Source organism: Culex pipiens, chromosome 3, assembly GCF_016801865.2.
Source record: "Culex pipiens pallens isolate TS chromosome 3, TS_CPP_V2, whole genome shotgun sequence".
NCBI lineage: Eukaryota > Metazoa > Arthropoda > Insecta > Diptera > Culicidae > Culex > Culex pipiens.
Window position 1 is genome coordinate 109,140,820 of NC_068939.1, and position 16,205 is coordinate 109,157,024.

Sequence of the window (16,205 nt, forward strand, 5' to 3'; positions counted from 1 at the left end):
CTGGTAACCCTGGGGTGTTTTTTTATATTTAGTTTCAAAAAGCCTCGGGTGCTTGAATGTGAGCAATACATCGAAAAAGTTTCCTTTTCGATAAAAAAGAGGGTTAAAAACAGTCTGTTCCTGAAAAATGCCACCACATTTTCATATTCCCCTCTCAAGGTTAAAAAGCTTTACGTTAGAGTGCTCTTAAAGCCCAAACCAGAAAAGTAAAGTCAATTCTGGTGAAAAGCCAGTTCATAACGATGGAAACCGAGACGAGGCAAATTTAATATATATTCTAGCTCCGTGGCAAACACACACAAAAGCATACAGTCGATTATTTCCCTGCCATTTAATCTTGGCAGTTGGTGGCAGTGTTGCCAGTGCAATGGAAACGAGCAGGCAGCACTCGAACAAAGTTTCACAAAAGTAGCAGAGCTAGAAGCACAGCACGAATTGAGCAAATTTCCGCTTTGGAAACGATCGAAACGTAAACAGATTACGAGCAATTTGACGAGTTTCACATTCGGAAAAGGGAGCTCCCTTAAACTACGTCCACAATGGGATTTGTGCTTCGTTAGAAGAAACTTGCTCGTTCGTTCATGCTGACAGCTGATTTTGGATACATTGAAAGTTACTCGATGTTAGTTTGATCCTTTACGAAGCGTGTAAAAAGTGTGTAAGCATATTTCAAGAAGATTATTAACACCTAAACACCCAAACTCGAGAAATAGGGGGAAATTCCATACGAATTTTCCCTTTTTCTCGAGCTTACGAGGTAATAGCCAAAATACGACGAAAAAGACGCCATTTTGAAATGTAAATAATTAAGGTGGTGGAGTTTGACCTCGCTCTTGGAAGCATCTGAAAGTACACATTCTAGAGTACATTACTAGAGTTTTTTAAAGGTCATATAAGCTAGATTTGTTGAAAATATCTCGGAGGTCTTTTTTGTTCAACTCATTTAATCTCAATTATCAAAACAGCATTTTTAAATCGTTTTTGGCCCATAACTTTTCATAGAATTGACCAAAATTCGTTTTTCAAAAATAAAAATGTTCATTTTGACAAACTCTACAATTGTCTAGAAGGGCCCAAATATTTACAGAATGATCTAGTGGTTTTAAAATAAGAAACAAGTTTTAGATGAAATATTTCAGGAATCAGCGAAATTAATAATATGTATACCTGGAATATTTCAGCCGAAACTTGTTTTTATTCAACAACAACCAGATCATTTTGTACATTTTTGTACCCTTTTTGTATTGTAGAGCTTGTCAAAATGAACATGTTTATTCTTGAAAAAACGAATTTTGGACAATGATATCAAAAGTTCTGGCGAAAAACAATTTAAAAATGCTCATTTTCTAATTGAGATTAAATGAGTTGAACAAAAAAGACCTCCGAGATATTTTCTGCAAATGTAGGGAAAAGTGGGGCAAGTGTAACAATCTAAGGAAATGCTCGTTATAACCCATTCAAAAAGTTAAATAATCTGTCTGATTTTTTTTATAATCATTTATTCCAGGTCTTGACTAAGACTTTGGTAGAACAAGTTTTTAAAAAATCCTTTTTTTTAATGTAAAAAATCGATTTTAATTTTTTTGATTTTCCGTACGTTCTGCTCTACTAGTGGGGCAAGACGAACAACCCGTTGGGGCAAGAGAAACACTGCATGAAACAACATGTTCATTTGCTAACAATTGAACTGTTATCACTTAGATACATCAGATTAGAATGAAACGTGTCAAACGTTTCTTTCATTTTAAGATGAAATAATAATATTTTACTAAAAATTTGATCGTTTTTACGAAAAAAATTAATTACTTAGATGATAAATAGTAAATTTTCATAATATCACTATTTTTTGTATGGGCAATTTGTTTTAACAGTTATTTATCAGTTTTTCAGTACATTTATGTATTTATTTCCCAATAAAATATGTTGTTGCAGCAATTCGTATTTTTTTCCATACTAAAAATCCATATGGTTCACTTGCCCCACCTGAACAAGATTTTTTAAAAGCTCTCAACAAAAATAACCAAAAGCTAAATCTTACTTTATAATAGGTGCAAGTCATTGCACAGTGGGAAAAAAGGACCCAAAAAATTACCGCAACATGATTTCGCGCAAACCATCGATTGCTATACACCAAAAGCTTCGTTTTTGCACCAGGAACAATAATCCGATGAAAAATCGCACTGCACGGACCGGTGGCCGGAGTACAGGCCACCGGAAGATCCGGATTTTGGGAAAAAGTATCAGATTAATCCAATTGTGAACTGATAAGCTTTCTTCTACAATGAATAGTCATGCAAAACAATCCTAGAATAATATTAAATACCATATGACCCATCGGAACCGGTTCCACCGATCTCCGGTGGCCACATCCGGAACCGCATTAGGAAACAGCGTAAACTAGTCATGCGACGTATCAAACTTCTTGATTTTGGATGGAGAGTATCATTAAATGAATTTTTGCCTCCGGTGATCGGTTCCCAGGTTCTCCGGTGGCCACATCCGAAGGTAAATATCCTGAAACCACTCGTGCGACATATCAAACTTCATATTTTTAAAAAAGGAGTGTGTAACTCATATCCCCATCCAAAATCATGAAGTTTGATACGTCGCACGACTAGTTTATGCTGTTTCCTAATGCGTTTCCGGATTTGGCCACCGGAGATCGGTGGAACCGGTTCCGATGGGTCCTATGGTATTTAATATTATTCTAGGATTGTTTTGCATGACTATTCATGGTAGAAGAAAGCTTATTAGTTCACAATTGGATAAATCTGACACTTTTTCCGAAAATCCGGATCTTCCGGTGGCCTGTACTCCGGCCACCGGTCCGTGCAGTGCGATTTTTCATCGGATTATTGTTCCTGGTGCAAAAACGAAGCTTTTAAGGTATAGCAATCGATGGTTTGCGCGAAATCATGTTGCGGTAATTTTTTGGGCCCTTTTTTCCCACTGTGCATTGGTAGGGACACTACTGATCTAGGAAAAATAGCATTTTGATAAAATGAGCCTTAATACGAACCCTAACCCTTATTTTGTCCTTTCCAAATATTATAAGGAAACAAAGGTTTTGAAAAAAAACTTCATTCAATCTTATGCCCCGTGGCGTTTACGTCGTTTTGGCGGTTATGTGGAAGTAGAATCAGCTAATTGCATTGCTAGCAACAATTCCTTATACTGGAAACCATCAAAATTGTAAAAATTACGGCCGTACGAGCGATTGTTCCTCTTGCCCCATATGGTCGTCTTGCCCCGTTTCCCCTACTTTAGAATGTGTAGTTTCAGATGCTTCTAAGAGCAAGGTCGAACTCAACCACCTTATCAAGTTATTCACATTTCAAAATGGCGTCTTAGTTTCGATCTCACTAGGTTTTTTGGCCAAATTTTCCCTAGTTTTTGTTTAATTGCATTTGAAGAACCTTCTGTTACCAAGCGGTTAATGAAAAGGAAATAGTTGCAAGGAACACCAAATCTCTATGAACCAGCCATTCACACAAGTTGTACAATTGTTATTTCGGTAAATAAAATGAATTGAATTGAAAATTGAAAATGGCGTCTTTTTCGTCGTATTTTGGCTATAACTTTCGAACTCTTGGAAGATAAATGTATGTTTTGATAAGCTCTACATATGTTTAGAAGACATCAACATAAGCCTGAGTTGATAAATGTAAGAACTATTTTTTCATAAACACCTTAACCTAAATCACATAAATGGCTCTAAAAACATCCCGTTTGAATATAGAGCTTTATGCCCTTCACCAAAGTTGCTCAGACTGGTGTTCCCTATAACTTTTCTGGAGACACCGAAGCGCTATCTCGCCATCTCGCCAAAATAAAAATTATGAACCATCCTGAAATTTGGACCACCCAAGGGACCATCCTAATGACCACTATACCAAAAGATGCCTCTATTGATCCTGATCATTTGTCCCGAAGACACCAAAGTACTATTGTTAATTTGATTTGGTTAACCGCGGTGGATTTTCTTGAAATAATTTGAACTGTCATAAATTCACCAAAGCATCTACCACATTGATCGCACAAAAAACTGTGGTAGAAAAGTATCCACCGGTAGATGCTTTGGTGGATTTTTGACAGTTCGAATTATTTCAAGAAAATCCACCGCGGTTAACCAAATAAAATTAACAGTAGTACCCAAAGCTCTAAATCTTAACGTGTGGCCGCTATCAATTTTGTCATGCTAGATTTCAGTTTCGGGCCACTGTGCAATGCAAATGAAATTGCATTGATAAACTATGTTTTTGCCTTTTTAATTACACCTCATTTCAACCACTCAAAAATAAACTTCCTTATTAGACCTCCTAGACCCACTTTCACGTGAAAATATCTACACAAGACCATATTTTGAGCAAATGTGTGATTTGTTTTTCTCTTTAACAGTAATAACATTTTTATGCAGTTCTTATGGAACTGTTTTACATGTAGTTATAAGGAATCTTAAATTAAACACCAAACACATTTTTATTTAAAAATTTCGTTGAAAGACAATTGTTTTCTGTGTAGTGTTTTTTTAGCAAGAAGACAATATTTTTGCTTCGGGGAAGCTTTTTGAGCTTTGGTGATTTTGTTAAAGAAACGATTCAAATAGTTACAAACGAAAAAGTGTCAACCCATCGGGATTTGAGTGTACATCATTTTGTATGGAAAGTGCTAGGATTGCCATTTTTAAAAGTTTTCTTACCACACCTTCATACACTTAGGAGCCCAGGGCGGCGAAGTCCTTGTAGATAAAAGGAAGACAATAGTGGTTGGTACTAGCAATGGTGGCCGACAGCTATAAAGTCAACTTCGTTTCTTTCCTTATATAGTGTCACCTTTGTGCTATCTTGTGACAACGACCATGTTGGAAATAAGTTAATGATTACGTTTTGTCATACTTAACAACCCTTACAAGATGCTTTAAATTTTTGAAATTTGCAAAATCCGACAATTGAAAAATAAAGTTATGACAGTGGTTGAAGACAATGCAGACCCACTTCAAGTGCCGGACCATCGCCTGTCTCCGAGTTCGTCTTGTTGTCCTCTCCAACAAGAAGGATGATCTCAGCAAAGACCAGTTGCAATTTATAAATCGTTTGCAGCCACTTCGCTGGTGGATGCTACCGGAGTTACAAACGCAAAACCCGACGACGTGGACGTGGGATCCAATGATGGTCATAATTATGGACCTCAAGTGACGTTTGTGGAAGATGTGTGTAATTAATCATCGGCTCTCTGGAAGTGATGTTGCGCGTACGTGAACCCACTCGTCGTCGTCGGGTGGCAGTCTGGTGGCTACCGCGTGTTTCGTATTTGGGCTTCTCGATGGCAAGACGACGATACTTGCGGTTCGCGGTTGTGCGGGATGACTAACGACGTCGTGTCCGATGACAAAGTTGTCCTGGATTGTGGCCCACTTGCTGGCAGTCATGTTACTAATATCGAAAAACATGAGCAAGTTGAATTTACAGACAATTTTCACCGCAAATAGACTGTTTGCTTTCGGACACTTTGAGTGCATGGTTTTCCATGTGAAATAACGAGAATGAATGTATATTATTATCAGAATTAGCTTGCAGTTTTATTTATGATTGAGTTATTGATATTTTTTGTTATACAGAGAAATATCTCAAAAAAATATTCCAAGCTTAATCCCAGGATCTAACGTTAATTTCCATGGAATCACTCATAAACACAATTCCAAACAAGCTCTAAGTAGCAAAGCTAATCATATAGCATTTCCCCTCATAATTACCCTCCATTTCGCAAACAGACTACGCCCCCTGGCTCCTAAAGTTATATCTCGGCACGATCAGTAATTTGCACGATCACTTCTGGTGTTCCTTTTCCGAAGCAGCCGAAGACGTGTAACGTATCGCATAAAACATAAAATTATCTTCTTGCATCTGTTGGAGCTTGTACTACAAAAAAGAAGTGTGTACTCACCACACTCACTTTACCATCCATGAAGAGCGATGACGTTCAACATATTCTTGGACGGCCACGACGCCGTAAAATGAAGGCAATTGATCAAGCGAGGGAGAGCGAGAACAAGCTATGCTATTAAATTTTTCATAATTACTGCTGTTTGCCGTATGTGAAATTAAATTATGACGCTTGGCAATGCTGGTACACCGGGAACCTGGCTGGTCATTCCGATACGGTCACGTGTTGTCCGACAATCTTAATCCAAAAGTGCGACTGTGGTATTATTAATCGACAAATTAAGAAGAATCGATTGCACCGACCAACTTATTTTTTGTGCATTGTGTTTAAAGAAATAGTATTGTATGCTCTTTGTGCATATTGCATTAGGTTGCAAAAAATAGATTAATTTGGACAGAATTTTTCTACTGAAATTGAATCCAAAATTTTAGCTTGACTGGTTGCGGCAGGATCTAGTAGGTATTTCAGCTTCGATGTTTTTTTTGGTATTTGTAAATTTTCAGTCTTTTGACTGTTTATTCATATCTTAAAAACCTCCTTCTTCTCTGACAAGCTTATCTGGCTTTTCGCATTTTTTTCGTGATTTTGAAATTTTGCTTTTTTATTTAGAAGATATTTTGTCCTTCAATTCATTGTGTCCAAATTACCCATTTGCGTCATTGGTTTCTCCAAATAAGTATCCATACATAGAAAACAGATCTTTCAGCCGGCGGCTGATTCCATAAATAAAATAAAATTACAAGCAATGGTTCTGTTATTCATTGCAATAAAAAAAAATGAAATGAACTTTACACTAGTATAGTATTATTGCAATCATTAGTTTATACATTGAAATTTCACAAAAATCAAATTATGTTAGACTATGCTAAATATGATTATATACGCAAGAAAATACATTTAATATTTTATTTTATGCTCTTAGATTTTAATTCCATTATAATTTTGGTGTTTTTTAAATATATTGTTTAAAAAAACTTAAAAATTTGAGCTCATCGCTTCGATTTAAAGGTGAGTTTTTCTGTCAATTTTCCGATTTTGCGCGTGGTGCGTCTTAAAACTTGGATTTTATTTTCAAAAATGGATGGAAATGGATATAATTTTTTTAAATCAGTACTAAGCGGCAATTTTTTTGTCAATACTTTTATATAGCTCAAAAGTTGCGGTCTTTTGTCCCCTAAAAAATAAAAAAAATAAAAAATTTATAATGTGAATTTTGGGAACGTGCAAAAAAACGTGAAAAATTTGTGAAAAGCAGTTAATTATAAAATCGGCAACTTTATTCCGTGTCTAACTTTTTTCTGAATCGTCCTCAGCAATACCTGAAATTTTGTCGAAGACACCAAACCGATTAGAAAATTCCTTCAAAAGATACAGATTTTCGAATATTTACGTACCATTTGGTATGGAGAGCTGCTAAAATTGTATGGAACCTTGTATGGGCGAACCAATGCAATGGCACAAAATGGTTTCTTTGGCCGTAGGGGAGACCCCACAAGTTTGAGTCAAATTAAAAATACAAAAACAAATCTCCTTGTTCTGTCCAATTTATGTGCACCACTTGTCGTAGATATTTAATTTGGGACGCAACAAAAAATGTACCATCCTCTGATGATTCATGCCACAACCATTCATTTCACTTCACCAACCAAAACGGTTCTGCAAAAATTATCGTCATCGTGTCGTGTGACATGTTTTCGTACCCTCGGCAACGCCCAAATAAGGCGCTTTACGGCCATATTAAGTAATCCCGGTCACGGAAAAGGCTTGTAAAAGAGTGACCTTCCCCACGCGGACCGAAATCTATCAAAACCAGCACCAACACTTGGCTCGTTGAGCAGCGCAAAATGATGGTCTTAGACGGAATGAATCAGTTGCATAATTTTAGAAAATGTTTGATTAAAAAAAAACCCATTGTAAGTTACTCATTGCCAAGATTTTTGAATAATTTAATTGAGTTAAATTAAAATGAGAGGCTTCTTTGCTGAGTTATTAAACTTTCCGTGTATTTTATTTTGCTGCCAAAATCTGAAAATAAAAAAACTCTGGAAATATTTTATTTTCCCGCATATAAACCTCTTAGCTGAGTAAATACATCCGGAACAATGTTTTCATCACAGAAAAAAAGCTTTCCATCTCACTCTTTCTTGACCTACCCACACAATGGCAAACAACCCGCTACTGGGGTTGCGTAATAAAGAAGGTCCCACGTGGCCCGGAAGGAAACAAGCCCTCCACACACATAAGAGAAGGAGGCATTGACAGCATTTGATGTTGTCACAATCCGAGGGAGGGTTTCCGGAACAAAGCACGCGGGTTTGACAGTTTATCATCCACACACGCCCATGCTCAAGTGCACACACACAGACACTGACGATTCAATAAGGGGTTTTTCCCTTTTACGAACAGTTAAGTGGGTGGTATCAGATTTTCTTGACACCTACTGTGCAACTTCGGAATTTGGCTTCCTGCTCCCTTTTGGTTGACATCCGGATCAGAGAATTTGTAGTACAGTCCTAGCTGATGATGAAACAATTGCTTGAAATGGTGGTCAACATTAAGCTATCATTTCGGCCAGAACTGACTGACCAGGGTGTTTGCTTTGGAAACAAACGTTTCTGGGTTTGATTCCCATCTGCCTCCAACTAAAAAGTCATTTTTTTAAAGATATCTGAGCAAAGCGTTTTTCTAAAAGCTTACCTAAAACCTTTCATTTGTAAGAAAGGCAAAAAAGAGCTTGTAGGGGGAGACGGGGTAATATGCACCCCCTTAGGGAAAACTGTGATTTCTCAACCATAACAACATTACTGTGGAAGAATTTTGTTCGATGTTCTAAAACAACTATTATTCTTCGTCATCCATGTGAAAAAAGTCTTAAAAAACCTCAAAATTGTTCGAAAATATCAATTTTTTAAAAACATTTTTGATCCATTTCAAACAACCATGCGGGGCAATATGCACCGCAACATTGGGGCAAAATGCACTACATCAACGGGGCAAAATGCACCGGGTAAAAGCAGTTTTCACTAGTCACCACTAGATGACATCGCTGTTTTTACAAAGAAGCATCACAGCGGTGCATTTTGCCCCGACCACGCTTTTTGCAGAAAATTTAATTAAAATGCATTTTTTGATGTTTTTGGACTCATCTATCTACAGAATAGTGAAGATTATGGCAAAAACTATATACCTCAACACTTACAATAACAATAAATGCTTTTCATATTGTCCAAAAATCATAATGAAAGTTCAATGAAAATTAGATGAAAACACAACATTTTAAAGTTTTGCAAATAACTTAAGCTATTTGTATACTACGATGCTCAAATTTTTCCAGCATGGTTTAGCAATGTTAAGCTTCCAATTTCTATGATTTTTTCCCCGGAAAATTCTTCCAAATGCCGAGAAAAGCAGGGGGTGCATTTTGCCCCGGGGGTGCATATAATATATATATGATAAAATTAGAGCGTCCAATTTTTCGGGGGTATAAAATTCCCGGGAAACGGTAAATTTTCAACCAATTTCCCGGGAAATCCCAGAACAATTTTTACTAGTTTCAGCTTACACTGACCTACACAAAATGTAAAAAATATCTGCACAGTAGGGTGCCCAGAAAAAATGACCCCCAGCTCCACAAGCGAAAAACGTTTTTTTGGCTTATTTTAAGCATCTGTGCAAATTTTGAGCGAAATTTGTTGAGATTAACCCATTGATACTCGAGCCTAAAGTTTGTGAAAAAAATGTTTTTAATACAAAAATGACTTTTTTAAATCGCTTATAACTTTTCAGGGTCGAGTTTTACAGCTTTGGTATATTCTTCAAAGTTGTAGAGCATTAAATTTCCAATGAGAATCTCACTTTTGGAAAAAAAACAATTGATGAAAGAAGCGCACTGTGCAGACCAAACCGTAAGAAAATTGATTTTGACATACATTTTTTTCGATTTTGCCCACAAAAACTTCACCTTTGAGTATCAATGGGTAAATGTTGACCGATTTTGCTCATACTTGGCCCAGAGTCCTAAAATAGCTCAAGGAACAATATTCAGCTTGTGGAGCGAGAAAAAGTCCCATATTCTGGGCACCCTACTACACAGGTTCAACTCGAGGTGAAGCATAAAGTTTGGGGTCCCTAGAATCACGTGCATTTAGTGTTCGAATTAGTATTCTCCATACAAACTTTCGAGATAAACCAATCGGCCCAGACAAACTATTTTTGGAAATTCATAATGCACGTGATTCTGGGTACCCAAAAAGTTATGCTTCCCCTCGAGTTAAGTCTGCGTAGAAATTTTGTTGGTCGGTGTTATGAATAAAATGATAATCATTAAATTTAGCTTAAAAATCTAACTTCTCGTGCTTATTCAATTGAAACACTATTTCATGAAATCACAACTGAAAGTTTTCAAATATTTCTAGCGAGTTTTTAAATATTTTTGCATTTTTAGGTTTATGATTTTTTTTATGGTTTTCATTTTCGAATGATATAGCAAAAAATTGTTTAAAAAGGTTAAGAGGCAGTATTTGTAGATTCTGCTCGGTTTGTTCTAGAGGTCGTATCAAGGTGCTCCGATTTGGATGAAACTTTCAGGGTTTGTTTGTCTTTACATGAGATGAACTCATGCCAAATATGAGCCCTCTACGACAAACGGAAGTGGGGTAAAACGGGCATTGAAGTTTGAGGTTGAAAAAACATAAAAAATCTTAAAATTGCTCGCATTTCCGTAAAACTTCATCAATTCCAATTCTCTTAGATGCATTCGAATGGTCTTTTGAAGCCCTTCAAAATGTGCTATAGACATCGAGGATTGGTTTGACTTTTTCTCATAGCTTTTGCAAATTACTGTTAAAAATGGATTTTTTTTAAACCTTAATAACTTTTTGCAACAGCTTCCAACACCCATACTCCCATGGGTCAAAAGTTAGGGAATTTCATGGACTATAAGCCTACGGTATTAACTTTTTGGCCAATCGCAGTTTTTCTCATAGTTTTACGATTTTTCTATAACAAACATTTTACAACGTTGGTTTTTGCCCTGTAGGCCTCCATAGCGGCACTTTTCGGTCTCAATTTTGACATATTCGGAATCCTCAGGAAATTTTACATTAGATTGAGATGTTGGAGCTATGAATTTGATTAAGAAAATAATTAAATAAAAAAATTATGAAAAAAAGTTATATTTTTCATACCCTGTGTTCAGTACGTCAAATGCTGTATCAAGTAGGCGAAGGTACCCATAATCCGACAAAATGCTAAATTATATTTTAATTAATTCTAAATGGCATTTTTTCCAATCAAATTCAAAATTCCAACAGCTCAATCTAATGTAAAATTTTCTGAGGATTCCGAATATGTCAAAATTGAGACCAAAAAGTGCCACTATGGAAGCCTACAGGGCAAAAACCAACGTTGTAAAATGTTTGTTATAGAAAAATCGTAAAACTATGAGAAAAACTGTGATTGGCCAAAAAGTTAATGCCGTAGGCTTATAGTCCATGAAATTCCCTAACTTTTGACCTATGGGAGTATGGGTGTTGGAAGCTTTTGCAAAAAGTTATTAAGGTTTTAAAAAAATCAATTTTTAACAGTAATTTGCAAAAGCTATGAGAAAAAGTCAAACCAATCCTCGATGTCTATAGCACATTTTGAAGGGCTTCAAAAGACCATTCGAATGCATCTAAGAGAGTTGGAATTGATGAAGTTTTACGGAAATGCGAGCAATTTTAAGCTTTTTCATGTTTTTTGGACCTCAAACTTCAATGCCCGTTTTACCCCACTTCCCTTTGTCGTAGAGGGCTCATATTTGGCATGAGTTCATCTCATGTAAAGACAAACAAACCCTGAAAGTTTCATCCAAATCGGAGCACCTCGATACGACCTGTTTCACATCGGTGAAAAACTCGCTCTTAAGTAACAAATTTCCCGGGAAACGGTAAATAATTGGACGCTCTAGATAGAATTAAATGAACTCGATTACTCGATTTTCAGTCATTTCAAATATAACTCAATCCCCGCCCTTAATGAGGGTGACATTAGTTCAAATGGAGCTAAAATGATAAGCAAATATTAACAATGGTCTAACTCATTAAACAAGGACAATTTGGTGAGGAAAATATATAAAAAAATATTATATGTTTAATGTAAAGTTTTTGAATCCTATTTTAAGAAACTGTAAAAATAAATGAGATTTGTTCTCAGAACGTAATTTGTTTCTGAAAAGTTGGTTGAACTTGTCCCTAATCCATTTAACAGAATTACCTTGTATCGAAAAGATTCTGAGATTTAGAAAATATCGTCAAAACTAACTTTGACCCAATCTCCTCCTTAGGCCCGCTGTTGCCACACAGACTGCGTTAAAAACTTATTGAATTTGAATAATGCTTGCTAACGGTAATAATTTCAAATTTATGTGTCAGTAAAAAATTGAATAAATTTCCTTTAAAAACTTAAAAAACTCATCTGTTTTAGAACGTCCCACTTTCTCGGGTTATTTATTTCCCGGGAAACGAGAATACTATTTTTTTGTTATACTTAATTAACAACTTTTCTTTATTTATTGTGATTCCGGTTAAATAGTTTTGTTATAAATAAATAAATTTAAAATAAAATTATATGATGCCTTTGATAATGCCAAAACAAAAATCATACGAGAATAAGAAAATGACATTCTGTCAATGATAATTTTAATATTTGTTCAATTTTTTTATATTTAGTGCAACAAATATTTTTAAGACTATCATTTATCTACATTTAAGTTACTACTGTCAACTGAAGCAAATCAAGAACACAGTCTGGATAGGGACAGTATATTTGCAGCATTCTATTTGGATACTTTCCAAACTTTCAAAAATGTATGAAATTACATAAATAATACATAAAGGGCTAGGAAATTTACTGATCAGTAGATTCAAATTTCAATCAAAGTGCTGTATAATCTTATCAATTCAATTCAATTCGGTTTTATTGGTGAATAATCAAGATACAATAAGTTCTTTTGCGATACATAACAGATTTTTGGAGTTACTTTCAGCTGTGTGTTACATCAAATCTATTTTGGAACAATTAATACTAGCAAATAAAGGTGTCACCAAGAGTAAGAAAAAATAAGAAAAAACTTACTAAAATTGCAAGGGAAAAGGGATAGAAACAGAGAAAGCTTAAAACTAGATCACAATTTTTTATCCTTTATAGATGTGCTTGATCATCAGCTCCCCAAGGGCCAGGAATTGCTCCGCCTTTTTACGGCAGGTACGAAACCGCGTCACCATCTCCCCTGCGAGAGCAAAGAACTCTGGCAGGGTAAAAAGATCTTCCCCGGTAACTTCTTGCTGGGCCGCATTGCCGCTACCGGCAGCGACCACGCTGGCGAACGATCGCTCCCATCCAGGAGTGAACGCTGAGTTGTCCGCTGGAACCGTACGATGACCAGCTGCCGGCACGGTTACGCTCGTACTTCGCTGAGGAGGGTGGGATGCTGCTGCTTTCTTCTTCCTCTTTTCCTGCTCCTCGAGGTAGCTTTTCCGTGCGCTGCATCCACGGTAGTTGCTGGTATGGTTACCTCCACAGTTTGCGCACTTGATGCGCGCCTTGGTTTGCTCTGCCTTTTCCCCCAAGTCCGCCTTGCACGGCAATGCACACGCCTCAGAGAGGTGTGATTCACCACACTTCACACAGCGGGGCGGGAGGTTGCAGTTCCGTGAGCCGTGGCCGAATTTCTGGCAACGGTGGCATTGTGCTGCGTCCGACGGGTTCTTTGAGTAGAACCGCCAGTTTACCCAAAACCCGTCCAACGCCTTAGTTCGCCGCAGGTCTTGAATCTTGACGGTGCCGTGGTCGAAGTACAACAGGTACAGTGTGTGTGTACCTGTGACTGTTGTCTTCCGCGAGAGGACTTTTATGTCACGCGGTGTTATACCGGCACCCGGGAGGTCCTTCTTGAGGTCGGAGATCGGGCGGTCTTGGTACCCCTGCAAGACGACCTTAACAGCTGTCTTCTGCACGGGGTCGAATGTGTAGAACTTAAAGTTTTTACTCTTTAATTTCTCCACAACCAGGTCGAAGTTCTTAGGGTCGAATGTGTAAACTTGCACTGACGACTCACCAATTTTTAGACAATATCCGAGGCCTTCCAGCAACTTGTCAATATCGTCTGCCAACGTGTCCAAAACAAAAATTGGAGGTGGTCTACGTTCCTTTGGAGGATTGTACCTTTTTGACGTCGACACTTTCTTCCGTGCACGACTATCGTCGTCGTCATCGTCGGTAGAGCTGCTACCGTCGGTGTTGTTGTTGTTGTTTTCTTCGTCGTCGCTCAGCATCTGGAACTCGTTCCTGATGGGGATGTTGGCGGATGTTGATGTGCCACTGGTCGTGGCACCGGAAGTACCTGAACGGGTTCGCACTGGTGATCTCACGGCCGGTAGACGAACTTCGCGGGTTTTTCGAGGCCGCACTCGAACTGCCACGGCCGGCCTTTGGCATGCTGGAGAAGCAAACTCGCGGGTAATCACAATCAAATACGGCGAAAAAATCCGAAAAAAACGATAGAGCAGTGAGCACTTGACTGCTGCTTGCTCTCGTGCGTACACGGAGGTGTATAATCTTATCAATTACTAAGTATTCAATTGATTTTTTTTTTATTTTGGAAAAAACGGGACAAAATATAAACGAAATCCTGGGATCCAGAAATTATCGGTTTTCATAAAATTCCGGGAGTTCTGTCCCAGGAAGTCCCGGGATAGACACACTTATCTTTTCTATTCCACATAAATTGACGTGAAATAACATCGAAAAAAAGGTAATATTCAACCATTAAATATTTGAACCTTCAAAAATTCTACTTTATTTTACTGTGTATGCCTATTTATACAATAATTTGATTTCTAGTGTGAATATGACAAACAATACCGGAAAAAGTCTCATTTCCACAATTAATATTTTAATGTGAACTTTTTTGAAAACAGTTCATAATTTAAAAAAATACAACGACTTACACTCCTTGAAAATAGAAAGTTTGAAAAGGTTTCAACTGTTACGATCGATTGCATTTTTTGTTTACCTTTTTGAAACTATTATTTGATTTTTGTTATCCCTTACCTCGACCGCGGTTCATGATTTTCAAAAAATATTTGCAACCGTAAGCAGTAAAATTTACAAAATCTAACAGTAAACCAAACCCCACTATCCCATCAAAGTGTGAATATCAGCGAATCGGGGCGGATAAATTGGTCCCATCAACACCAACGCCATCCGGCCGTTCGCACGTAAAAGTACTTCCACCATTGAATCGAAGCCCTTTCAGGCGGAAAGCCTGAAAATGGCATCCCTTTCCTGCCATCCTCCTCGGCGCGGTGGAAAAACGAAAGAAGGAATTTCCCTTTCGATTTCCATTCCACGGTGTGCGGGCGTGTGAGTGACGATTTATCGCTTCTTCGCTTGCTTCCGGTTCAAGACTTCAGCCAGGGCGGTGGAATTTTACGACAAGGACCTTGGAAAAAAAGGAGAGATCCTTTGTTGATGGTGCCCTTCTTCAAATGGGTGGCAAAACGATGTTTGGGCTGGCCGGCGTTTTTCGTCGTGGGAAATAAAGGACGTGGTGGCTTTTCGCTGGAACTAGGTTAGAGGGCGAATGCCGGCCGGCCGGCTTGTCGATATTTGGTTACAGCACACAACACGGTGAGAATAAATTAACGTGGTCTATATTTTGTGCGGATGTGAGCTGAATCCGGTTCATTGAACCAGCGACGACGACGACGACGACGGAACTCACGCCGTTGTAACAGTTCTTTCGCAACTAATTATAACTGAAGCTATTATTTTCGCTTTTCTCGCTGTTTTGGGTTTTCTTTTTTCCAGGCCATTTCCATCCGAGCTATTCTGAGAGTCAATTAACGGGTAGAATGACTTCGTGCCTTTATAGCCAGAGGGTGATTAAGTTTACTTTTGCTTTTTCTTGTGAGTTTTAGTGTGAATGGTTCTGGACGATGGAACGCATTTTTAACTGTTGTTTATCGATTGAAAAATAGTGCATTAGCCAGAATGCAGTTTTAAGACTACATGATTCATCATAAATACTCAAAAAATATTTCTTCTTGGTGTGAAAACAACAAATTTCACACGTTCCAAGTGACGAGACAAGTGTGCTTCAGGCGATTCAATTAAAAAAGAAAAGCAAAAAAGACACTACCAACATCTGACTGGAATATTAAATTAGGGAAAAATTATCGCAGTGCCAACAATCGTCGATTGGCGATCAGCAGACTGCA

At 37.6% G+C, this 16,205-nt stretch overlaps 1 protein-coding gene across 2 annotated transcripts in view; it reads right to left on the minus strand.

Annotated features, from left to right (window-relative positions):
- Nucleotides 1–16,205, minus strand: part of LOC120421517 (cardioacceleratory peptide receptor) — a 112,694-nt gene that overhangs the window by 23,629 nt on the left and 72,860 nt on the right. The gene's annotated exons all lie outside the window — the stretch shown is intronic.